Source organism: Herpailurus yagouaroundi, unplaced genomic scaffold, assembly GCF_014898765.1.
Source record: "Herpailurus yagouaroundi ecotype Mexico unplaced genomic scaffold, PumYag 185, whole genome shotgun sequence".
NCBI classification, from domain to species: domain Eukaryota; kingdom Metazoa; phylum Chordata; class Mammalia; order Carnivora; family Felidae; genus Herpailurus; species Herpailurus yagouaroundi.
Window position 1 is genome coordinate 26,049,882 of NW_024412416.1, and position 27,848 is coordinate 26,077,729.

Below are 27,848 nucleotides of genomic sequence, written 5' to 3' on the forward strand. Positions count from 1 at the left end.
CATTAATGTAGTAAGAAAGAAAGAAATCAAGCTGAGCATGAAAATTCTATTTTTAAATTTATATTCTTTTTGGCAATCAATATTCAAGTCTACAACAATCAAGTCTGAAAATTTGGTAATATTCATGGGACATCCTGAACCCCACTATATAAGAATCCAAACTGAAAACCCCACTATATAAGTATCTAAACTCTCCAACCAGGGAAGGAAAAAACACTGTTACATATAGGAACTTCTGAATTCACACACTTACAGGTATCTGAAAACATCCTGGCTTTGTGCACAGTGTGAGAGGGGATTGCAAATCAATTGAAGAATCTATCCTAGACACAGGTCTTATGACATCCTATGCAATACTCATTTTACTGACTCACAGGGCAGTTCTCAGTGCTTGCTAATCTAACAATGCCTATTTATCACTGACCTCAAGAGTGTTAGAACATAGAAGCCTCTGAAATGTCAAAGAACACACCTGGATGTATTTCTCCAGGTGCTCACAGGCAAGGAGGTGACAAAAACCAATGCATTATAAATAACTATAAATAGAATAAGTTTTAAACTATAAGGGCCATAAAAAATCAGAGGAGGGGGAATCAAGAAAATTCAAATGGGCTGAGGAGTCTTTATAGAGGTTTCATTTGCAGCTTGAAGGAGAGATACTATTTGTGTAGATGAGAAGACACAGAGAGGAGTTCCCCACCCCCCAGGCACTTATATGGGCAGAGCTCTGTGCCTGGCATTACCTGTGTGAACTGTCCCCCAGCCCACCTCCCATCCTCACAGAGCAGGTAGCATTAAAGAAACACCTTGGTTAGCCAGATATTAGATAGGGAGCATGAAAAAAAATCATATGAGGGTGCTGCTTTTATTGCATTGATGAGAATCCTTGAAGAGTTCAGTTTTGCTGGAACTTAGAGTTCAAGAGGGGAAAAGGAAAGTGGTCAGCAAGGCTGGATTCTGTGACAGTGACCAAGAAGGTGGAAAAACTTGAATGTCAGCTCCATAGCCAATGAAAGTCATTGAAGGTTTCAAGTAGCAACTGACGCAACCAAGTGTATTAATCTTGTCTTTTATTTTATGTTTTCCCATGTTTTAACATCTGGACCCTGGTTGACCTTGGAGGGACTTCTCTCCCTCCTCCAAGGGCTAGCTAATTCCTATACATAACAAACAATCCCATTAAGCTCTAAACTCCAAATTCAAACCAACCAATCCAGAGCTTACACCCCAAATGCCAGAGCTCACATCCCAAGTGCTTTCGGTATTGGGCTTTCACACTCAAGGCCAATACATCATCTATGTCCAAGTACCAGGCAACTACAGACAGTCTAGACCATAGGGCCCACTTTAATTACTGAAACTAGCCAATCCTAAGCCTGTTTATCCAGCCAACCCCATGCCCATTCCTTCCCATGGAAACCACCATAAAGGCTCTTGCCCACAGCTTCCCTTCTTTCCTGTGACTGACCCTGGTGCTTCCCTGTGTGCCTCACATCCCCTGCAATGGATTGTGTGTCCCCTTCTCTTGGGGTCTGTGATTAACAAACTATCTTTTCAATGTCAGCTGCCTCCTGATCTGTTGTGTCTGCCATACCTAAATAATAATACAACCTATTTTAAACACAAAATTGTGGATCAGGAAAATCAGGTGTGATCAAATGGGTAGAGAGTGTTTGCTGGTGGGTGATAGGGAGAACAGGTGGAAAGGGGATACAGGTTAAGGAAATCCTAAAATTTCACAGATATTAGGCTTGATGTGAATGGGCCCACGAAGAGTGCAATCACATACCCTGCATTAGCAGAAACGATGGTTAATGTAGGTGGTGCATCTTTAACTAAAACATGCAAAGTTTTGGTGGCATAAGTTGGAAATCAGCTGTAGCAGCTAAAGGATTTTCAATTTGAATGTAATGCTCCAAATTACATTCTTATTGAAATAGAAGCATTTCACTTGCTTCTCTCTTTGGTTTCTAAACCCACATCCTACGCCTGAGTCATGAAGTCTAGCACTTCTCCGAGTTTCCTTCCAACCTGCATTCATATGGGTTGCTGTGAGGTTGTAGGGAATGTGTCATTTTGCCCTGGGAACTCAGTTGTCATCAAACTTGGACTCTGGGTCTTGTGCTGTTCTCCACACAAGCAGCAGCACATCTCAATTTTGGTCTTGGGTGTTTGCTGAGGTGAGTTGAGTGGATTAGAGTTGGGGAGAGCTTATGTCGTACAGGGAGAAAACTAGTATTTAAATTCAAACCTGCTGTATCAGCTGTGCTTTCTAAAGCAATGGCATCATTACACCAGTGGGGACACTAGTCAGTATCCCACTTCTTTCTCCTGTACAGACTGGCAGACAAAGGAAAGGTGACAGCAGACAAGTCCAATCCTCCCTTTGCTCTTTTGTGCAGTTGGGGCAGTTAATGGGAGATTTTAGTATTAAGTGGGCCACAGTACTGACTCCTGTTTTGTGCAGTGGTGAGCACCATGCACGATAATGTCAGTAGCAATTAACATGCTCTGATCTCTTGGTATGTGCTAGGCCTTATGCTAGAGTCATTTAAATGTAAAACAGGGATTATCAGTATTCTCACTATCATCCCCCATCAATGAAGAAAAATGTTTTAGAAAGCTCAAGTAATTTGCTTCCTTTCCCCCATGCCCCAATAAATAGGAGTAACTTGGGGAAGTGGGATTTGAATTTGGGGCTCCCTCCCTGGAGGGTGTGACTCTCAACCTCAAAACAAAGCTCCTAAGGACAGAAGCTAAATAGTTCTGCATAATACACTGAAATGAGCTTGGTGGGAGGATAGTCTGCAAAGATATCTTGGTTACTAGAGAATCAAGTCATGTAAGATAATTCAGCTTTTGAGAGGAATAAGAATTGTGGCACCACTAAAGCCCCATCATTGCAAATATTTAGTACAGCTGCTATGTAGGCAAATGCCTTCTGAAAGTTTCTTTTCTTTAGGGAATCCCAGACAAGTTTATGTTTTCCACATTCAGAGGTCCCCAGGGTCTTCATAAGCCCTCCTCACCTTCTTCCTGGAGTGGTCACCACCAAATGTGGGGCAGCTTGGGGGGTGGGGTTTGAGGGAGATCAAAGAGAACAGGGCAGAGGCCTTGAAATGGCATTTCTCAAGTGCAGGGCTTTCAGGGGCTCCAAGGTTCATGGGGAATAGGAACTAGTGAGTCTGATACCAGTGGCGGATGCCAATGTCCTGGGCCTCTGCAGAGCTCACTGTGTCCTTGGCTTTCATCTTTCCTGCTCTGACCACATGATCCACTTGAGCACAGGGAGGCGTCTCCAGTCACACTGACAAGAAATCTCAGACACCAAAAGCTTCTGCTAGGGTGAGAGAAAATTGTAATGGTCTCTTCCTTTCCCATCCCTGCCCTTTGCAGGGGAAACTAAATCTCCTGTAGAGAGACATTAGGGAGGAGTGGGTGTGAGGAGGGGTGGGGATTAGGGAGGAGTGGACTGTGGGGAGAAGCTGGCATTAGAAGGTACGGGGGTCAGAGCAGGTCAGAGTGAGAGGTGGACCCAGGGTGAGGAAAATCAAGAGTCTGGAGGACAGAGGCTCAATGGAATAGTGGACTTCTGGGAAGAAAGGGCAGCAGGGAGCAGCCAGGCTCAGCAAGGAATGCAGAGGAACAAGGTGCAAAAAGGGGTGGGACATGGGGAGAAGCAGGAGTCTAGGAGAAACAGGCTCACGAGAGTAGTGGGTATCCAGGAGGGGTGGGACACAGGGGACCATCAAGTAAGTTCCTTCACCATGCAGTGCAATGGGAACAGCCTCCAGAAATCTCACCCTGGGAGGGTGGGCTTAAATAGATTAGCACACAGTAGGAAAAGACAGTCTGTTTCCTGGCACTGATCCTTGGCTATGGCACAACCAGCCATATCAGCACATTTAGACAGAGCATGCTGGCAGAAAGAGGAGGGGTGATGGCCAAGAGAGATCAAGATTTATGGAAATAGCTGCCAATGGAGTGAGCCACATGACAGAGGCCTGTGTTGAGAAGACACAGAATCTCCTCATCTGTGAGGCCTTCATGGATTGAGAGGGATAACCTTCACTCCTAACCCTGTCCCAAATTCTTCAGACCTAGGCTCATAAAGTTCCTTCTGGATATAATATGGTATCACTTTATTTTAGAAGACTGTGCTTTGGGTGGTGGTTGAGATTTGTAGTACTTAAAACATTTATAAAACATTCCTCCCATAAAGTAATTTATGGACACATTGGGTGTGTGTGCATGGATAGTAATACTATCTATTGTGTTAGCAGGCCATTAAACAGCCCTGGGTACTCTGAGAACATTGGGTTTCTGGTTTAGATGCAGTTACAACCCTGGAATGTTTAGTTGGGAGGCTGTAAGGAAAGGCACTGATTTCCTGGACCTTAGCCCCTTCAGCTGCCAGCACCTCCTACCACCTCTGCTTCTCTATTCCCTCAGTAGTCCAGCCCCAAATCCTTGCCAGGGAAGTCAGCTGGAGGCCCTTGTAGAGCAACAGTCCTTGGCCTCCCAGGTTAGCTTAGCCACTTCTTCACTAGTGGAGACTCAGTTGTGTCCCATATCTAGTCACAAATGGACTGAGATGTGTGTGTGGTGGGGGGTGGGGGAACCTGGACCCAGGACCCCTGCTGAGACCTTCTAAGCCTCTAACCTTCCATGTTCATCTATATCTGAGATGGTTGTCCATACAAGGAAAACATCCAGCTCTCTGATTTATACTGTGACAGATTCCAGTGGGGACTGTAGCCCTGGGATATGGGATTCAGTGGAGAGACATCAAGCAATAAGGAAGAAAACCCAGGAGTTTCCTCATCCAGAATTCTCTAGTCCCCTAGGACTCAGAATTCTCTGGGATATAATATATAAATGTGAATTATTTAATTATAGTTGGTTTGAACTATGGTAACTCATCAAAATCATTAGACAAGATTCTATGTCTTGAATTTTTATGTGTCCTATAAAAGGCCTATAACAAACTTTAGATCAGCATGAAGAAATATTGAAGAATTGTATTCAAAGCAGTCTTTCTTTAAAAGAATCTTACAAACAAAATAATTCAATTAAGAGATTGTTTATTCCTTGGGTCTTTTGCGGGGGGAATCATTAAGCCCTCTGATAATCTAATGAAGTCATGGTCCCTCTCTCTTCTCTGTGTGTTTGTGTGTGGATGTGTGCATGTGTTTGTGTATCAATTCAGTCAGCATACTAAAGTCCACTGAGGTGCATTCCTATTGCCTCACAAAGTGAGAACAAATAAAATAGTAAGTGGAGTTTTCAAATTTTTAACACATTTAGAATTTGCATAATTTCTGTCCTCGAAAAAATATGACACAGTTGTCAGGTTTTACCCCAGATTACAAAAATCCACTTCATGCAAAAGTCAGAAGCCAGAGTTCCTGGGTAAGACACCAGCCCAGCCCAGGGTCCTATGGTTTGGAGCCAGTGAGCTGAGATAGCAATGGGGAGGGGAGCGGGCAGGAGGAGATAGGCAGTCTGAGGCTGCTAGGAAAGGATTGCTGACACTCATAGCTCCAGAATCTCCAGTGGCTGGGGGCAGGGAATAGGCATTCTTAAGTATGAGTCATTCACCTGCCAAGCATTTACACATAGGTGGCAATCCTTTGAAAAATCTCCTGAGAATATACAAACATCAGCAACAACAACAAAAATAACAAAATAAAACCTCAGCCCATCTTTTGGGCACTCAAGCAACTCAAATAAATTGAAAATTTCTTTCTGCTTGAGGAAATCTCTCCACATTTATCACATTAAAAACAAGAATACATATTCAAAAGTGGAAATACTGCTCATTATTCTGCAATTAAGAAATTGACAAGATTTCCTCAGCACAGGAAATGAAGACAAAATTTACTAACCCTGAGAAAGAAATGCAATCTCTAAACTACATTTAAATATCTAGCTGCAGCTGTGAAAGCCACAGGACACCTGCATTTGCATCTGGTTCAGCAAGTTTATGATACAAAACCTTACAGGTAAGTTGTTCTCAGGTTAAGGAAAATTGTTCTGAAAGTTTACATAAGACCTAGGTGGTGGCAACTTCCTTCTGAGATCAGGTTGGGGGACTCTTGGCACTTCTATTAACAAGATATATTTAGAAACTTCTAATCCTTTTTTTTAATGACCTAAAAATGAGTATCCAACATTACATACCTCTCTCTGCCAACAACAGACTTCAGTCCCCATTTGTTGAATCCGTATGTGATCTTTCCTAAGAAAGTATGACCCTCATCTCTTTGCTACCCTCTCTTCTTCCTGATCCCCTTTAAGCATTCACTGAGTATCTCTGCAAGCCAGGAACCATGCAGAGTGCTAGGGACCCAGAGATAAGAAAGACATAATTTGTAACTGTAAGTAGCTCACAATTTAGGAGGTAGACATAAAATTGAACCAAAGAAAATGGAAGTGATTAAGAGAAGGAGCTTTGGAATCAAACATGCCCAAGTCTCAAGTCAGCCTCCTGCTGGCTGGGCAAATGTATGTGAATCATTTCACTTAAGCCCACTTACTCTGTCTGGAAAGACTGCCTGCCACACACTCTTAAAGGCTTAGCATAGTGAAGAGCACCCATCAAGAGTCAAGAAATTTACAATAACGCAAAAGAAGTGTATATTTAAGGGATATCTACTAAGTCTGGGGATGGCAGGGAAGGAAGCTGGTGTGTCTATGAGAATGGTCTGGTCTTCTTATAATTGTTATACCTGCCCAAAGGTTCATAGTTTGTATTTTTTATTCATCCATCTAAATGTTAAATGTATTCAAAGATTAACCAGTCATCTCTGTATGAAATGTAAAATGGCTGATGAAAATAGTTACAAGTTCCTGAGCCTCTATAGCCATCTGAAAAACTTACATAGGATATAAATTACTCTAGACATATGTTTTTCTTTCCATATATGAATAGATATCATAGGTATTTTTTTGAATCTATTAAGTTAGAAAAGGAAAATGATTATACTGACCTACATTCAAAGGACAAAAAAAAAAAAAGGTAGTATTCAAAGAAATCAAGAATTCAACATAAGCCAATGAGAACCAGGAAGATGTAAGAGAGATGCCTAGGCTAAATGAGACTCTGACAGGGGGTGATTTGCAGGACGTGGTGGAGCAGGATGCCACTGACACACTGGGTCACCTTCTTTGTCTGGTACTTTACCTGTGAAAGTTACCTAATCACTCTGAGTCTCAGAAATCTCTTGTGGAAAAAAGAAACTAAAAATGGTCATTTTACAAAAGTGCTCTAGCAATTAATTGAGCTAACAATGCTTGACTCATAATAGGCATTTGGAAAATTCTACATTCTCTTCCCTCATCCTAGAGCAGGGCTAGTCATTCCTCAATGAAACCTCCCCAGCACATGATGAAAAATGATCCTTTTTAACAGTTGGACCCTTAGCCCATTATTCCATGCAAGTGCATGCCAAACTGCAAAGGAAAATGTGCTTTATTATTTAGAGGTGCAGGTAAAAAAGACTCAGCCTAATACTTTAATATAGAATTCTCAACATCCCTTTCCATTTTAAAATGGAAAAAACTCTATTTTATAGTCAATTGATCCATCTGTATGCAAAACATGTTCACTAAGTGTTCTCTCCATAGCCCCCTTTAATTTTAAATTGATGGCTCTATATACTTTTTTTTTCCCCTAGGGGAAGTTATTTATTCTCCCAAACTGGGAACCAAGGCACCAGAAGAAAGAAGTATCTCCACTGTTCTTTCCCATTCCTAGGTTCCTCCATCAGTTTATCTGACCCATTGTATTTTCCTGAGATTTGCATGGATGGATCCAGCTGCCTTTTGAACCTTTCCAAATGCCCCCACAGGCACCCAAGTTCACTATTTCCAAAATTAACTCATCTTTCTTTCTTACCTTATCTTTCTATCCCAAATCTATTCTCATTCCATACCACCATTCTGTACCCACTCACTCATTCTCAACTAAACCAAAACCAGAGGCTATATACCAATCTCTTCCTTCTTTCTCATCCTACATCCAACATTTACTCAGTTACTGGGTTGTGTTAATCCTATTTCCTAAATGCCTTCCATATCTAGAACTGGTCCATGAGTTGGCAACAACAGTACAGAGGGTTGGGAGTGTTTCCACTGATGTCCCCATGATTAGCAATAAGCTCCTGAACTCTCAAATTGCATTCCAGAAGAACGCTTACTCATGTCTAGAGAAGACTGAGTCCAACAACAGATCTCAGATACATAGGAGGTTAAATAGAAGAATATATAATATGATCAGATGTCTCACACTCTGTATGGGAACAGATGTTCCAACTCAGCACAAACGCCATATAAATGAAATTTTGGAATGTGCTTATAAACTGGAGAGTCACTACATATTCTCCTTTTTTCTAAAAAGTATTTATCTGAATAGTACTCACTAAGACACCAGACTGTTTACAAATTATAGTCTGCAACATGTGTGTATATACATTTATATAAAGTTATTATATATACAATTATTATTATGTATATATAATCAGATACATATCTTTATTTTCCAGCAACTATCTTTAATTAATAGGCTCCCAAAATGGGATGTGATGTCTCTTAAATATGTCACTCATCCAAAAATGCTCCAAGCATTGGATATGAGAAACAGACATATTGCTTGTGCAAAGAACTCTTAACATCTCTATATTTGAGGGATATTCAAACAACTGGAAGAATGTTACATCTGGAGACTTGTGAGTGATTTGTCCATATTCTGACTCTGTGGCATTTATCAAGACTGTGCTCTTCCCTTGCTTGAGCATGGTGCCTGCAGATGACTATGAGGTTAAAGATTGTATGTCTTTAAATAGTGATGGTCATCTTTTGGGTTGCATGGTTTCTAGAGTTCATATTATTAGATTTGCTGAACTGAGTATCACTTAAAATCACTTCTGTTTGAATCCCTTCAAGACAGAAAACAAGGAAAAATATGCTACAACAGAAAGAAAGGTGTTTATTTGTCATAAAATAAAGGAAGAATATTCCCATTTTAAATGAAAAACCCCTCCCAGATACTTATGCTATGAGAGTTCAATGCCCTTTGCTTTTATATATAGGCCTCTATATCAGGATTTAACAATGGATTTCATCTCCTCAGAGACAAATCATGTAGATTAGTGATGATACATATTTTAAAGTACTTTCAGATTCTAAGAAGATATGCTATTTTTAGACAGCAAGCCCATTCATTTATGAGATCATGTCTATTTCTGGTTTCTACCCAGAACTTGTTAGGTTATTGTTATTAGATAAATCAACAATATTAAAAATATTATACTCTATAACTAAGAAAATATTGGCTTGATAATCATTCTTTTTCTGAATTGTTATTAATTTCAGCATAAATATTTGGATGAACATTACTGAATGTAATTACATGAAGTAATCCTATATTCTCGGACATTATAATCAAGGTATAGGTAGCCAGAAAGAAACTGTGATGTAGATTTTCATACACTCAATCAAGCACAGTGCGTAAGGAAGGAAAAACACAAGCGCTAACTTTCAGATAGGAGAGGAATGACATTTTCCTGCTTTTTACTCTCATTTTGCACTGGATCCCACAAATTATGTAGCCTTAGATAAGAGTAGTAAACTATCCTTTGTCTCACCCATGAGATTCATACCTTCTTCCAGCATCCATGAAACTGTGGGTGAAATCCCAGACCAATCACTGTCCTTGACACACTGTCTTTTGCTTTTCCTTCTGCTCAACTGGCCCATCTTCTTTGTCTCTTACTCCAATTCTTTCTTTTCTTCTTAATGCCAGGGTGCCCCAAGGCTCGTTATTCTGAACCACCATCTACCCAATCAACCAAACCTCCATCACTTTTTTTCTCTATCTGCACTCACTTCCTTAGTGATCTCTGCTAACTTCATGGTTTTACATTCCATCTGTATGCTTAGTATTCCCAAATTTTATCTCCAGCCTGATTTATAAATCAAAATCTACACATCCAGATTTAACTGATAATTTTACCCTAAGAACAGAACCACTTATAGTCTTCCCAATTCACTTGAAGGTATTCCATGCTTGCAGTTACTCAAATCAGAATCTCCATTCATTTTCTGTTCATCTCTTCCCTCACATTCTACATCAATCTATCTATGACTCCACATTAAAAGGGGACTATGGTTCAGCCACTTATCACTGCTATCGCTACCAGCCTGGTCAAAAACCATCTTTCTCCCCTCCACACTATTAAAGCCTCCTAACTGGTTTCTTAAACCTCTATTCTCCCATGGTCTTCTTCCCAACACAGCATCCAGAATGATTTTTAACAATTTATGTCAGATCATTTGCTCCTGTGTTTAGAAATATACAATGGCACCTTAGTCCACTGAAAATAAAGCCCAGGTGGACATGCTCTGGCCTCTTCTCCTATGCTAACTTCATTTCAGCAACAATACCCTCTTTGTTGTTCCTCAAACAATACAGACATTCTCCTATCTTAGTCCTTTTATATTAACTATGTCTTCTGCCTGGAACTCTGTTTCTCCAAATAACCTTCCTCACCTAGTCTGACTTCCTCACCTTAGTCTTTACTCAAATTCACCTTTTGAATAAGCTGTTCCTAATAATGGCAACCTTCATCCCCTGAAATCTTCCGTCCTATTAACCCTGCTCATATTCTAGTGATCTATTTATTTTGTATTATGTTTATTTTCTTTCTTCCATGCTAGAATGTAAGCTGCATGAGTACAGAAACTTGTCGGTTTTGCTCACTGGTGTATTCCCAGCACAGTGCCAGGACAGTGCTTGGCATATGATAGAGGCTTCATAAACATTTGCTGAACAAGTGAGCAGAACTTCTATGTGACCTGGATTGCCAACATGTCCCTTCATAAAAGTTGTGGATGTGCTTTCACCTGGCATTCCACATTGGTTGATAACCTTGGATCACTTGCAGTGAAAATTTCTTGGCAGTTTAAAGTCAAACCCTAAATCCAGACTAGTATAGCCGTGTGATACAAATTCTCAGGGAAGGTATCTCTCATGTCACTTAAAGCCCAGATGAGACAGACACATTTCTTTATTATCTCCCTTTGATGGAATTCCCTTTGGGGAAATTTTTCTTACGATATTCTTTCAATGAGTGTGTGGCCCTTGAGTGTGCCAGCTCTATGAAGACTCAATTTTAACCCTCTGCTGCCTGGTCATTAACACCGACCCAACCAGTCACATACAAAAAATGACTCCAGGGCTTCCAGGGCTCCAAGAACAGTTTCCAACACTTTCTTCCTCAGCTTTCTTTCCAAATCTGGCTATTTTTGTGGCTCCTGGTATTTTCTCTTATTTTCCTTTTAATTAAGTGATACAGTGATACCTTCCAATTATGTTTATTTTGATTTGTTCACCATTTATTTTTTTAACATGATTTTATTTATTTTTTAAATATGATTTTGTTTTCTAAATTTTTTAAGTTTATTTACTTTTATTTTTTTAATTTTTTTTATATTTATTCTTGAGAGAGAGAGAGAGAGAGAGAGAGAGAGAGACACAGCATGAGTGGGGGAGGGGCAGAGAGAAAGAGGGAGACACAGAATTTGAAACCGGCTCCAGGCTCCGACCTATCAGCACAGAGCCTGACGTGGGGATTGAACTAATGAACTGTGAAATCATGACCTGAGCCAAAGTCGGACACTTAACCTGCTGAGCCACCAGACACCCCTAAGTTTATTTATTTTGAGAGAGAGAGAGAGAGAGAGCATGAGAAGGGGGTGGGGAGGGGAGAGAGAGAGAATCCCAAGCAGGCTCTGCGATGCCAGCACAGAGCACAAGGCAGAGCTCCAACCCACGAACTACGAGACCATGACCTGAGCAAAAAACCAAGAGTCAGACACTTAACCGATTGAGCCACCCAGGTGCCCCATCTTCACCATTTCTAATGGTTTTATACTGAGATTTCTTTAGAATTTCAAGTCAACCAAATTGCTGACCACAGAGCCCCCATCCCATCATCAATCCTCTTGAGGCTTGCTTCCAATCTCCAGCCTGATCCCAGCAAGGATGCCCAATGACCTCCAAAGGGCACACCTTTTGTCCTCATCTGACTCAATACTTGGGGAGCTTATAGAATGGCTGCAATTGGCTGTTCAGCTCATGGCTCCTGTACTTCCCTGGGCCATGTATATCTCAATGTTTGACTGCCTCAGATTTGTCCCTGTTCCTTCCTTCCTTCTTCCTCTCTTCTGTGGTGACCTCATCCATCCCTAAGATATTTAACAAAATCTTTAGCTAATGGCTCCCTGTTTTTATCTGCAAACCAGCAGATTGGGCACTGATTTCCTTTGAGCACTGATTCTTTATCCAACGACTCTTTTGACAGCTTTATCGGTAGTACCTTGTCTTCTTTACTCTTTCTCTTTCCTTATTCCTAGTCTAATTCCAGGGCTCAACCTAACTGCCTTGGATCAGAATTGTAGGAGGCAAGGCCCAGCACTGGTAATTTTAAAAGTTCCATTTGTGATTCTTATTTTTGTATGTAATTAGTCTTTACACCATGAGTTCATATTCTGATCACTATTTTGACTTATAATTACACAGAATCCTTTCACTTCATTAAAATCAGTAAACTCTGTTTCCTAACATCAACAGTCTAAATTTAGAAAGCATGCACATGTGTACTGAAATGCAGGCATATGGACGGCTCCCACCCTGTGCTGCCATGGAGAGTTGAGTCTGTGCTGGGTGAGTTGCAAGAACACAATCTTCCCACTTGCTTCTGAGATTTTAGTGGATGCCAATACATCCTGCTGCAAACCGCTTCCAGCAGTCTCAACAAAAACCACCAACTCTCTGTCAGTAGCTAACATGACAATATGAAGACATGGGTCAGGGTTCTAGGATCACAGCTTTCTGGTGGTGCTTCAGCACAAGTGTCCCAGAACTGTCTCAGAGCATGGATGTCCTGCCTTCTTCCAGGTTTTGATGCTATAAATAACTGTGGCCATCAACCCAATAGACATTGTTACCTTCAACATCACACTGATCAGCTGTTCAGTAAATGAAGAAAAGAAATGAATATTTCAGAATACTTAGTACATGTTAACTTTGCTTGCTGTTTATATCATTTCATAAAGGGTCTTTTTGTATCATACAGTGTATTCATACAGTGGTGTATTCATATAGTGTATTTACACAGAAATCCAGCATTCTCATAATATTCAGACATTCTCGTATAATCAATTTCTTTAAGCCATTGCGTGCTGGTTGTGCTTATTTTAATTCTTCTAATATCTGCTTTTGGTAAATGTAAACAGATGTCTCTAATTATTCCCTTTCAGTACTTACGCCTGCAAATCATGAATACACAGGGAAGATTTAGGATTCATGAAGAGAAGGTGAAATATATAGTGCCAACAGGAGTTGGCAAAGGATGATTTTGATTGTTAAAATGCCCATATTTTGCTTTGAAGTTGGTAAATAAGCAAGAACTATTCAATTATTGAAAAACAGAGCATTGTTGTAAGAAAGCAAGCACACTCCCTCAGCTGGCAGTTGTGGTCCGGGTAAACTTCAACATAGTATCTGACACTATTCATATGCAAATGAGTTCAAAAGAGTCATCAAGCAGCGCTGTGGACCAGCCAAGAGAGCTCTAGCCATTGAAAACAAACTTTTACATAGCATCCAGATGGTGATTTAAAGTAGCAAAATGTCTCTATTCACCAAGGCGCTGTTTAGAACATCAACTATCAAGTTAATTGTACATTTTCCTGATTTTGTGCGTAATGTTGGATATTAAAATACAGGTTTTCCATATGTGACTTGCCTCATGTTGGATAGCAGCTAGAGACTATTTTTAGTATGAGAACAATAATAATTTCAAGTGTCCTTTGTGTTTCTCGATCTCTTGCAGGCTGTCTCAGGATCTGCACAGCTAGGATTTAGTCACAGTGCCACTGATTACACAGCTTGTAGACACATTTTTTTCCCTTCCCATGAATTTGAAATTGTGCATGCCAGACTCAGTTTTAACACAACCAAAGTTGTCAATTAATTAACTGCTGTGCTAATTAGAATTAGAGTTTATAATTTATAACCAGCAATATAATTAGCAGCTGGTAATTTAATCAGTCATGATTCACTTGCTTTATATTCACCTTTAACACTGTGAAACTGTTGGCACTTAAAACGTATAGGGTGGGATGTCACAAAAGCTGCAATCTTTTTTGTTGTCTACTGCTCTGAGCCTACTAAAAATGTAACCCCACATCCTAAAAAGGCCATTTGTGTGAGGTTAAATGAAATGTTACTGTGAGTGACAAAACCTGTAATGATCTTTAGACTTACTTCCAGCCTTTATAGCCATTATCAAATTTACTTTTATGCATGACAACCTGTGATGATCTGTAGTGATTTGACAACAGTGCAGGACACGAGCAAGAGAAATAATGTCTGGAACTTCATCACTGTTCCATGATGACGGAACATGTTGACTTTTCAGACCTGAGGCAAATGTTAGGAGGTTCTGTAGAACAGCTTGACAGAGCTGCTCCAGGCACCTTACTTCTCAGGGATGCCCTCTCTCTGGGACAGGCTGGATGAAGGTGAGAGAGTAAGGAAGGAGAATAGTGGATTGACTAGTGTAGCTGAGATTCAAAGATTATGCCAGGGAACAGAACACTGGAATACAGGGTCAGCATGTCCTATGGAATACAAACTCATGGTCAGAATTAAGGTTCCCAGAATTGTACTTTGCCCCTCAGCTATCCATGATTAACTCCCTGGACCTGAGAGGGAGCTTACATCTGCTCTGGTCAGTTTAATTAACACAAGTAAGTCACACTTGACATGTCAAGGGGTGGATGATGATTTCCCAGTCACACCACTCTATCTACCAGTTTATGGCTGGTCCAGTGCCAGGTATAGCTGGGCTTCCCTGGATGACAAAGGAGAGCTGACAGCAAGATACATACACAGCTGCGGTGTTCTGAAGTAATGAAGTAGCACTAAGAATAAAGAACAAGGAATGCACACATGCACATGCACCCACAAAAACACACTAATATATGTGTGGGTATGTATGTAAATATAAATACACACAAATAGACAATTCAAAAATCATGGGAAGGAAAATGTGTCTATAAGCCATGACTATTCAGCTAAAGAATTTATCTATAAGCAGCACAGAGGCTGAATCCTAGCTGTGCAGCCAAGAAAGCTGAGAAAGACTGTAAAGGAATGAGAAACATAAAGAACACTTTGAATTATTGTGCTCACTCTAAATAAAGTCTAGCTGATATCCTATATCTATATCTATTTACCTATCTCTCTGAATATATGTATTTGCATATATATGTGCATACACACACACATTAAGGCGGTAATAGATAGTTGTATCAATATATAATTTTTAAATATTGTGGGTTGCTGCAGAAAAGATTATCAGTTAGTCAATGGCCAGGCACTTACTAATTCAATTCATTTATTCATGGACTTAGTCATTCAGTCTTTGTATTCATTCAGTCATTCAACTCTTTCTATTCATTTATTTATTACATTTCCCTAACTAAGTTTATAAGAGGAATACTTGTTATGGGTTCACTCTACAAGATGTGTAACACTTTTATTTAGACCCTCTGTTCAAGCCCCATCTTTTCTCCCATCAAAGTCTTTTAAAGGTCCATCTTTTTCTTTCTTTCTTCCCCCCACCCTCATCATCACCTCTAGGCAGAGCAGTGTACCATTTCTCCCTGCTTCAAGCTAGGTCCTCTTGCCCACTTGTTAAAATAGTCTCCAGTCCTTGTGGTCAAACCTACCTCACTCTGTGTTTGCATCTGTGGCAGCACAGAGGAATGTATCTGCAGCCTAGCTGCAGGCTCTCCTTTCCTGAGAAGTTCCGTATGTGCTCTGGTCCTGACCAGGACCCGAGACTCCAGGCCTTCATGCCCTCACTTCCTTGTATCCCTCAGTCTGTGTTTCTAGGGCTCCAACAGGTGGATCTTGAAAGGGTGACATCTCTTGCACCTGAAAATAAACCTGATACTGGGATCATCATTGCTTGAGCCAAAACCCTGCTCTTCTCAAGCAGCTAAGTGTTCTTCCTGCACAACACATGAGCTATAAACTCTGGCTGGTCCACACTAGATTTGCAGTTGATTTCCCAACTGCACCAATATGGCCAGATTGTCTGATTCCCTCTGTATTGCACTGGTCCTCTCCACAGTTGGCTATCCATACTTTCACCATCTTATAAGATTTTCCTACTCCATCTCATCTTTCTGCAAAGAACACTAAAGTGACACATCCACCATGGAAACTTCTTGGACTCTCCTCCACTGTAGACTCAGTCAGATCCTTACCTAAATAAGGAGGTTGTCCCTGATGACTACCAACTTTACTAAGATTTCACAATTCTCTGAAGGCCATATATAAAAGTTTACCAAGTACTTGCTATCTACTTGCTTCATGAAAACTCCATGCATCCATTCTGGGTTTTGGGAGAAAAGCAATATATGATTGCTAAAATATAGCCACAGGGAAAACAGAAAAGCAAACAATGCAAAGGGACAAGGAGCAATCAGAAATGGACAATCCATTTGGAGCACATCCACAAAGTCACCTGAAATCCTCAGGGACAGTCACTTATTAGAGCAAACTAAAAATAGCAGCCATGGGCATTAGCCAAAACGCAGTCTTCAGGCACCTGGGTGGCTCAGTCGGTTAAGCATCCGACTTCGGCTCAGGTCATGATCTCATGGTTCGTGGGTTCGAGCCCCGCATTGGGCTCTGTGCTGACAGCTCAGAGCCTGGAGCCTGTTTCGGATTCTGTGTCTCCCTCTCTCTCTGCCCCTCCCCCACTCGCACTCTGTCTCTCTCTGTCTCAAAAATAAACATTAAAAAATTAAAAAAAAATGCAATCTTCAGCTGTAGGTAGGAGCAACTTTCTTCTTGTGGTGTCTTCAGACTCCCTCACCGTACACTGAGGTCAATGTCATTAGCATTTGCATTCCCTCTGAGCATGAGTACATGACAGAACCAATATGCAACTCAAAATAAATTCCCTAAGTTTAAGGATGGCCGTGTGTGTGTGTGTGTGTGTGTGTGTGTGTGTGCATGCGTGTGTGTGTTGTGGAGATTCACTCCACAAGTTTTTACCTGGGATTAGTCCTATGGGTGACCTTCTTAAGCCTTTGTTACTTTTTCATGTATTTATCTAATAAACATTACTGATGACCATCTATATGCATTGCCAATCCACAGAAGAGGGAATTCAAAGTGAAATAAGATATTGTCAGTATTCAATGAGTAGGTCCTTAAAAAAGGGGGGAAATTTGGGCATAGATACCACACAGGGAGCACAGCTGTGCACATGAAGGCAGAAATTGGGGTCATGCATCTACAAACCAGGAAACCCAAAGATGACCAGTAAACTAACACAAACTAAGAGAAAGGCCTGGAACAGACTCTCTCACAGCCCTCAGAAGGAACCAACCCTACTGACATCTTAATCTTGAACTTCTAGACTCCAGAACTGTGAGAAAATAAACTTCTGTTGTTTAAGCCACCTGGTCTGTGGTACTTTATAATGGCAACCCTAGCAAATTAACATACTGCCACAGCCATGATGGGTGGTGGTGATGACAACAGAAAGTCATGAATTCTGTTAATAGCTATTATACAAAAAAAAAAAAAAAAAAAAAAAAAAAAAAAATAAAGAATGCTGGTGACAATGTGCAGAAAAGGGAACCTTCATGTTCTGTTAGTGGGAATGTAAATTGGTACAGTCACTGAAAATGAAAGGGGTTTCCTCCAAAAATTAAAAATAAAACCATATGATCCAGCGGTTCCACTTCTGAAAATATATCCAGAGAGGATGACATTATGTTCATTGAAATATTATTTATAATAGCCAAGACATGGAAACAACTTAAGTTGTTGTCATCAAAAGATGAATGGGGGCGCCTGGGTGGCTCAGTGAGTTAAGTGTCCGACTTCTGTTCAGGTCATGGTCTCGCGATTTGTGAGTTTGAGCCCCACGTCCTCGGGCTCTATGCTGACAGCTCAGATCCTGGATCCTGCTTCAGATTCGGTGTCTCCCCTTCTCTCTGCCCCTTCCATGCTCATGCTCTGTCTCTCTCTGTTTTTCAATAATAAATAAACGTAAAAAAAATAAAAAAGATGAGTGAATAAAGAAAATGCATATATATATATATATATATATATATGTCATATCACATATATATGTATGATACACACACATACACACACACACATGCTGGAATATTACTAATCCATAAAAAGAAAGATATTCTGCCATTTCAGGCCACATGAATGGACTTTGAGAGCATATAATGCATTATGCCAAGAAAGAGAAAACAAATACTCTATTTTCCACTTATATATGGAATCTAGAAAAGCTGAACTCATAGAGAGTAGATTGGTGGTGTGGTTGAAGAGTAGAGTAAATGGGGAGACGTTGGACAAAGTGTACAAATTTCCACTTATAAGATGAATAAGTTCTGGGCATCAGAAGTGTAGCATGATCGGGGCGCCTGAGTGGCTCAGTCGGTTAAGCATCCGACTTCAGCTCAGGTCACGATCTCACAGTCTTTGGGTTCAAGCCCCGGGTCAGGTTCTGTGCTGACAGCTCAGAGCCTGGAGCCTGCTTCGGATTCTGTGTCTCCCTCCCCTACTCATGCTCTGTCTCTGTCTGTCTCAAAAATAAATAAAAACATTAAAAAAAAAAGAAGTGTAGCATGATGAGTATAATTAATAGTTAATGATATTGTAGTATATACTTGAAAGTTATGAGAGTAGAATTTTAACGTTCTCACCATAACAACAATAAACAACAAAACTGTGATTATGTGAGGTGAAGGATGTGTTAACTAACCTTACTATAGCAAACATTTTCCAATATACACATTTATCAAATAATCACGTTATACAACTTAAACTTATATAATGTTATATTGGGAAAAAAAGAAAAAAATTCACATTTTCGAATGGATGAAATGTCTGTTCCCCTGAAAAAGAAAGACATGAATATGTTTGGAAGAAATTTAGGCAATGAGACAACAATGTCCCCATGATGGTGTGTACATGGTGAGGAAAGGAAGCACTAAGTAGGAGGCAGGCTGATAGCTAGAGTAATTCTATCTCATCAGTATGTGACAGAGTCTCAATGAAAATTTTAATCTATAGATCTGTACTAAAATTAGAAAATAAGATATAAAGAGAAAATTTAAAACACCTCTAATATCTCCAATTAAAAGTCACCCTTGTTCCTGTTCTGATACATAGGCTTTCAGTTGTTCTGGTCTGGTGTGTGTGTGTGTGTGTGTGTGTGTGTGTGTGTGTACCTAGAGATAATTACTTGTTAACAGAAATTAAACTTTCCTTTATATGCCTGATATATAAATATATATTCATGCCTGATATTTTAATTAAGAATACATTTAAAATTTATTTCCACACTTCAATATTACCCTATCAAATAATGAGATCTATTTTTAATAGTGAGATATAATTTATATACCAAGAAATTCACCTGTTTTAAGGGTGCAATTAAATAATTTTTATCAAATTTTCAGAGTTCACCACAGTTTAAATTTAGAGCATATCCATCATTCCAAAAATAAACCATGTGTCTATTTGTAGTGACTCTCCATTACACTATTATAACCCTAAGCAACCACTAATCTACTTTCTGCTGTATGGATTTGACTCTCCCAGACATTTCATATAAATGGAACCATATAGTGAGTATCATTTTGTACCTGGCTTCCTTCACTTAGCATGATATTCTTGATACACATTTATGTTGGAGCATATGTTAGGGCTTCATTTCTTTCCAGTACCAAATATTTATTACATAGTATGAATCTAAACCAGTTTGTTCATGCATTTATCAATTAGTGAACATTTGGGTACTTGAGTACTCACTTTTTGAAAATTATGAATAATGCTGTTATTCATATACAAGTCTTTTGTGGGCATTTTCACTCCTGTTGGATATATACCTAGGAGTGGAATTGCTGGGTCATAGGGTAACTACCCTAAGAAACGGTCCAATTGTTTTTCCAAAGTAATTGTATCAGTTTAAAGTCACCCCAGCAATATGAGCGTTCTGAGTTTTCCACATCCTTGAAAAGACTTGCTATTTTTTTTATTACTATGGTCATCCTAGTACTTATGAAATGGTACCTCATTTTGGTTTTAATTTGTCTTTCCCTTTTATTTTGCTTTTTTGTCATTCATTTAACATTTTTGAGAGAAATATCTGTTAAGAATCTTTGCCAATCTTTTTGTTTTTCTTATTATGTTTCAAGAGTTCTTTATGTGGTCTAAACATAAGTCCTATGTCAGTTATATGCTTTGCAAATATTGTCTCCATGGCTGTGGATTGTTTTCCATTCTGTTAGCAATATCTTGAAGAGTTAGCAATATTTTGAAGAGCTAAAATTTTAAATTTTGACAAAATCCAAATGATTAATATATTTTATCTTTTTTTATCATTTTTTATCATCTTCTAAAAAGTTTTTACTGAATCTAAGATCAGGAATGTTAGTCCCACTTTTATCTTCTCTGTTTTATAAATGTATCTGTTACACTGAAACTCACTTTGAGTCTGTTTTTGTGTGCAGATCATGTATGTATAAATTTGTTTGTCAAAGAAAGGAAAAAAGGTCACTCATTCGTGGTAAAGAGAAGTGCAGTACAAAGGCTGGGCATTATACAGAAGTAGTATAATTTGAATTCGGGAATGCAATCTATATGGTAAACTAAAGAGGCAGCCATTCTCAAGAGATGAAACCCAGACCAAGCCAGGAGCAGAGGCTGCAAGGAAAGGCAGGATCCTCAAACTGTGCATGTTTGGTCAGCACCGGGGCTGTGCAAAGAAACCCAGGAATATAGCTGCCTTTCATGGTGCTAGTTAGGGAACCCTGAGAAACCACTTATCCAAAATGAGACTAAGGGTGGCTATGTCAGGAAGTAGATAAATCAGAAAAGGAGAAAAAGATTTTTTTTAATTGTGGTAAAAACACATAACACATAAAACACATAAAAGACATATAACACAAAAAAATTACCAGCTTATTTTCACAATATATACGTGTATCAAATCATCACATTGTACATATTAAACTTACACAATACTGTATATCAATTATGTCTCAATAAAGCTGGAAAATATTTCCAGCTGAACAGTTTCTAAGTGTACACTTCAGTGGTATTAAGTATATCCACACTGCTGTGCAACCATCACCACCATCCATTTCCAGAACTCCTTTCATCTTGCAGGACTGAAACTCTGCACCCATTAAACACTAATTCTTCATTCCTCCCTCCTTCCAAACCTTGGCAGCCACCATTCTACTTTCTGTCTCTATGAACTTGACTACTCTAGGTACCTCATATAAGTGGAATCATACATTATTTGTCCTTTTGTGACTGGCTTATTTTACTTAGCATTATGTCCTCCAGGTTCATCCATGTTGTAGCAGGTATCAGAATTTCCTTCTCTTTTGAGACTGAATAATAGTTCACTGTAAAGATGTTCATAGAAATTTGGAAGTGCAGTGGGGCAAGGCAGTGAGGAGCCGTAAGTGTGATGTGAAAGCAAGAGTCTAAAGCTTAAAGATTAAAATAGGTGAAGATTTTTAAATGGATGACATAACCAAGAAGTGGGTGTGGAGTAGGAACCTTATGATCCTTAAGAAAGAGGCAGAGGATGATCAATCAATTAAAAAATACTGAGGAGGAGGAGTGAGCAAGTAGCATGAAAACCAGGAATTGGAACTCACAGGCAGTCAAGAGTTTATGTAGCAGCTGAGTACTGGAGGAAAGGCAGTTTGGAAATAGGCAATGGGTGCAAGGAGTTCATAGGATGTGAGCAACTTATATGAAATCAGTTTCTGAAAAACCATTAGGCAGAAGTCCAAGGGCACGTTGGCAGGTTGAGGGAGAGAGGCCACAGTGCCTGTTTGGTGGGAAAAGGAAGAACAGTGGCTGGAGGGTGGAGACAAAGGGGGAGGGAGGATTTAGAATAAAGGTTATTGATGGGGGATACCTGAGTGAGACCAGAGCTAGTGATGTTGGGGAGAGGGCAGTGAGAAGAGCTGAGTCTTGGAGAAAATAAGCAGAGAGCAGCCATGGAAATAGAGCAGAGGAGCAGGAGACCACATAGGAGTCTGGGGAAAAAGAGGTAGCAGAGCTGTTGGCTTCCCTCTCTGTATCTTCTGTATGGCCATTTGGAAAGATAAATAGCATGAATTGAGGTAGTTTAAAGAGAAAAGTCAGGTTCCCCAACAGCTGCTATAGGGAAAGAAAGCTGATAGGGACAGAGGAAAATTTGCTGAGTCCACAGGAGAAAGAAAGACACAAAGTTGTGATTATGGATGGATTTCAGCTAGACAGAGATGTCTAATACACTTTAAAAATATCCCAACATGTGGAAATAGTGGAGTAAAGCTATCTTTAGGGGGGCGGGATCATGGTTTTTTTTAACAATGTTTTCTAATTTCCAAATTTCTATAATGGGGAGGTTTTATTAGCCAGATAAAACAGTCCAATTCTGTGTGTAAAGAAAATTGGACACAAAACCAAAACAAAATGCTGGGCCATTTGTAGGATACAACAGAGACCGAAACTGTACATTTATAGTGGAGCCAGTCAGCAGGTTTCTTTAGCTCTTTTCGATTACTTTCAACAGCCCAACAACGATACACTTGGAATGATAACACCACCAAGCCCACACATTTCTGAAGCACTCATCATCTCAGTCACTTCCCAAGGCTCACAGTGCTGTCATGTCAACTCTCAGGCAAGAAAACTGAGGCCTGGGTTAATGAACTTGCTTAATACTAAGCAATTAAAAGGAGGAGCCACATACGTCCAACCCAAACCCCATGCCCTGGAGCCCTTTTAGACAGAAGAGAGAAGGAAGCTCTAAGACTTGTGAAAGGGGCTAAACGGAACATTGTTGTGGGATGGGCTGAACCTGGAAGGATGAAGAGGTCAGGCCTGAAGATACAGTGGGATCTGAAGAGAGAAAAGAATGAAAGAGTGCAGAACACAGTCAGAAGCTGGAATCCCCAATTCAAAACTTCAGAGCCGGATGGTATATTTCTGGCATATTTGATTATTGTCATGGTTCAAAATGAGGTATATACAAAGCCTTTACCTACATTTCAAGCCAGGTAATATATTCGTGTTATATTCCTGCTCAGTTTTCTTAAAATACTATAATTATTACAAGACTTCCTAAAATCACCCCTATTGTTTATCACATTCAAATTGGTTCTTATTTCTTTTAAGACATATTCATATTTAAGTTGACTCTTTAGTTCTTTTTTTAAATCTTTTTTAAGCTTTTATTTAAATTCCAGTTAACACAGTATAATATTAGTTTCAGGCGTATAATACTGTGATTCAACACTTCCACACAACACCTGGTGCTCATCATGACAAGTTCAGTCCTTAATCCCCATCACCTCTTTCACCCATTCCTTCCCTCCCCACCTCCGCTCTGGTAACCATCAGTTTGTTTTCTATAGTTAAGAGTCTGTGTCCTGGGGGCGCCTGGGTGGCTCAGTCGGTTAAGCGTCCGACTTCAGCCAGGTCACGATCTCGCGGTCCGTGAGTTCGAGCCCCGCGTCGGGCTCTGGGCTGATGGCTCAGAGCCTGGAGCCTGTTTCCGATTCTGTGTCTCCCTCTCTCTCTGCCCCTCCCCCGTTCATGCTCTGTCTCTCTCTGTCCCAAAAATAAATAAACGTTAAAAAAAAAAAAATTAAAGAGTCTGTGTCCTGATCTCTCCCTCTCTTTCTCTCTCTCCCTCCTCCCTCCCCCTCTCCCTCTCCCACATCCCTTTTCCCTATGCTCCTTTGTTTTGTTTCTTAAATTCTACATATGAGTGAAATCATATGGTATTTGCCTTTCTCTGGTTGACTTAGTTCTTCATTTAATTCTAGCTGAGAATTTTCTCCCTTGGGACTGATATCAGCCAGAGCTTCTCCAGGGTGGGAAGAGACTGATGCTAGGCTATCATTCCTCTCATTGGAACTAGAGTAACTCATCTGTCAATCAGAGCAGAATAAATGTGGGTGCTCTGAACAGGGCCCCTTGCTCTCTCTCCTTTGAAGCTAGCTTCTGAAGTCTACAGCTTCCCAGTGCTGCTGTGACTGGAAGTACTGTGAGGAATTCATGAGTCCCTGCCTATCAAAGACATATTCTCCACTCCAGATCTCACCAGTAATAAACCTCATATTTTGATTTCCACTCAGTTGACTTTACTTCTTTCTGAACTGGTTCTGATAGGAAAAAAAAAAAAGATTGTTTTATTGACCTCTTAATCCCACAGTAATACCTGAACCACCAATTTTGTGTGGCTCATACAGTCTTACATCATTACCCAATGTATGTGTGTGTTTCTTTTAAACTCACTGCTACTTTCTCTTCTCCATTTCCTCTCTTCCTTAAATGATGTCTTTTCCTTTATTGTCCAATATGATATTTAAGAAGTCAATTTGGGGAGGAAATCTATGCAAATGTACTTAATACATAATCCTAAAGAACTCTTAGCAACTGTCCTCGAAATGATAATCTTGTATTTACTCAGCACAGCTACAAGAGCACAGGCTCTGGGATTAGATTGCATGTTGTGTTTTCTCACCTGTAAGTTAGGAAACTTGAAACATCTACCTCCATATGGATGCTTTCAGCTGTAAGCCACATTAAAGACTGTCTCCACTGGCTTAAATAATAAGCAAAATTATCTCCTTTGGTAGATTGGGCTGTTGTTGCCGATTTTCACTCTTTCCTGCATCCATATCCTTTGTCACATGACTCTGCAGAGACTTTCACCAGGGATGCTCACCTGCCAACTGATGACAGACTTCGCCATGGCTTGTTGGCCATTGTGGTTTAGGAGATTGGCTTAAACAAAAACTTGAAATGTACTTGCATGCTGGGGCTTAGTCTCTTGCACTCCTGTCTTCACATGCCCCAGCAAAGGGTATTTCCCAGAGGATGAAAGATACATGGTTTAAATCTGAACCCAATTTGCAGCTTGGAACTAAGTCCACTTGAGTGCAGTCTAGATTACTCAGCCCTCAGCCAACCTGTAGACATGTGAAGTTGAAAAAATGATTGTGGTTTTCAGGCACTGTATTTTAGGCAGGTTGTGAGGCAGCATAATTGTGACACTAACTAACTAATATATCTCCCTATGGAGCCTGGAAATAGGGGCTGCTTTGCCCTTATTAAAATTTATTTATTATTCAATATATGTAATATATATATGTATATACAAATACATAACAAATACATATGTAAGTATATGTTTATATATAAATATTTAATACACATATATTTAATATACAATAGGTTTATGTATTATATATTTATATGTTTAATATAATATATTATAATAATATAAAATAAATATATATTTAGGCACATACTCAGTTTTTAAAAAAAAAGTATCTTATAAATTGCTTTGGAAGGTTTTCTTATTTTCATAGCTGAAGTAATTAAAAAGGTGGGTTGATGCTTCTGCCGTCTATATATGGTTTGAAAAGATCCAAGCATGAAGTTACTGTTATTATCTGCTAGTTTAGTTGTTATACCGGTGAAGAAGTAAGGCTCCTGGGGCAAAAAGCACTATTCTCTGAGCAGCTGTTCTCATAACAATAGTCACTCAACAACTCTGTAGAGATCTTCTGATAGTTCACCATGTCCCCTGTCTGCAGTGAAAACAAATCCTTCATCCTAAACAAGTCTGCGGAGAAACTGCAGGCTGCAGAGCACGTCCACATGAAGGTTATTGAGGGGCCAGTTAGTCTGACCCAACTCCTGAATCAAAGCCTGTTTGGCCTCCTTTTGAGCAGAACATCTCCCAGCTAATTTTGATGTCCTTGGGGATACCCCATGCAGCCCCTCACACAGCAAACCCAGTGCCTGCAGGAGGTCTCCAGGAACTAGAAGCACTCAGGAAAGGGGAGCCAGGCCTGGAAAGGAGCATGCACAGACTGTAGGGAAGAAGCCCAGAGCACAACTAAGAGGAAAGATAGCCTCTCTGGGTGAAAAGACCTTTGATCGCAAAGGCATCAGGGAGAATGCTGGGGCTGTGAACAGGTCCAAGGGCAGGGGCACTGTGGGTGCCTTCTTCCTTGCAAGTCACTTCCCTGGTGGGATGGTAGAAATCAAAGTGCTTGAGAATGTAGGGCATCAGCAGTCCTATTTCTTCACCCCAGGGAGGATGTAAAATAGGAGTAAAGGGGTAGCAGGCCCAACTGTGAATAAGAGTAATATGGAGTTAAAGGTGTATCTGTGTGGCTTCACCGCTCAGCTAATATCCTGTTTACTAAGGTAGGAGGGAAAGGAACATGCTTCACAGTTAGTGATGGCAGTTAGGGCCTGTGTTCCTTCATCTAGTGTGCTGGCCAAGTGGCCTTACTTAGTGCCCTCCTCACCTAACTCCTCATACCTGTGCAGGTTTGCTCTGGCCTCCTCCACTCCTCCATACAGACTGGGGAGCTCCACCACCCTAAGTCCACAGGTTGCATTTCCATGCTTGCCTCTTTGGTCCCCTTGGAGGTGTTTAACTGCTGGCTACACACTCCACACTATCTGCTCTTCTTCAGTTTCTATGATATCCCTTCAACCCTTCTCCACCTCCTCTTAGAGACCTCATCCCTCTATGTGCTTTAAAGATGGATGTTGTCTGGATAAATTGTGGCCCCTATACTGTGGTTGGATAACACATTCACCACCCTAGGATACTTGAGTGTATTAACACTCAGAACAAGCTGACACCAACATCTTCCCAGAGCTAAGCCTCCTATTCCCTTTTCCCAATAGGCTCTAGAAGGCACATATTTGGATGCCCCAGATACAGGTAAAACACAACCTAATCAAAAAATGAAACCATCATCCTTCCTAAGCCTGCTTGCTCTCCTAACTATTTTAATTAGTGGCATCTACTCATTAATATAAGCTGAAAACCTAGTTTCAAACAACTAATTCCTATAAGTTTTCCCTTCCCTTATTTAATCCAATTGATTCCTTCCTTTCCATACTTCTTAAGCACAGACCCCTGCCATTTTTACCTAGACTACTTCAAGACCATTCCAGTTTTCAGCCTGAAAGATACATCAACTTTCTACACCATGTCACTGTAGCTCACAAACAAAATTTGAACATATTTTGCCTGTTTGGAAACCTTTCACAATTCCTTCACAACGAAGCTCTATGACTGTATCTGCTTTAAGTTCCTGACAACCCACCTTCTTTTCCAACTCAAAACCTTCGCTTGTACTCTGCCTTACAGGAATGGTCCCTGGCTTAACTCTATGTATAGATAATCCCATCTGTCCTGCATACTCCCAACTCTCTGTAAGATCATCCCTAGATCTCCAACCCAGTTAGGACCCCATTGTTATATCCTGGCAGCTCATGCATTTTGGAACCCATTTAATAATTATACAAGGCATGCTGGCTAGTACGTAACAGCTCATACTATCCACTCTGACATCCAGTGTATCCTTTGGCCTGACTACCTCCTAACTGCCCTGAAGCAGCCCAGCATCATCAACTCTAGCATGGTTTTCCCAAAATTCCAGGCTGAGGTAAAAAGTCTCTTTCCTTATTCCCTTTTCTAGAAACCTGAGAATACCCTGTGCATATCTTGATTATTGCATTTGGCATATCACTTTGAACTTATTTATTTGAGGAATCCTTGAACTGTGAGCCTCTTCAGGAAGTAACTGTGTATTCATCTTTTCAGGAAGTACCTAGCACAGTAGACAAGTAACGTGTGTGGCCTCAATTTCTATTCATTGGGCAAGCAGACCTCAGTTTT

General features: G+C 40.1%; 1 protein-coding gene across 2 annotated transcripts in view; it reads right to left on the reverse strand.

The window, feature by feature from the left end:
* The window catches only part of GABRB3 (gamma-aminobutyric acid type A receptor subunit beta3), a 251,422-nt gene that overhangs the window by 74,426 nt on the left and 149,148 nt on the right, over positions 1-27,848 (reverse strand). The window lies entirely within an intron of this gene.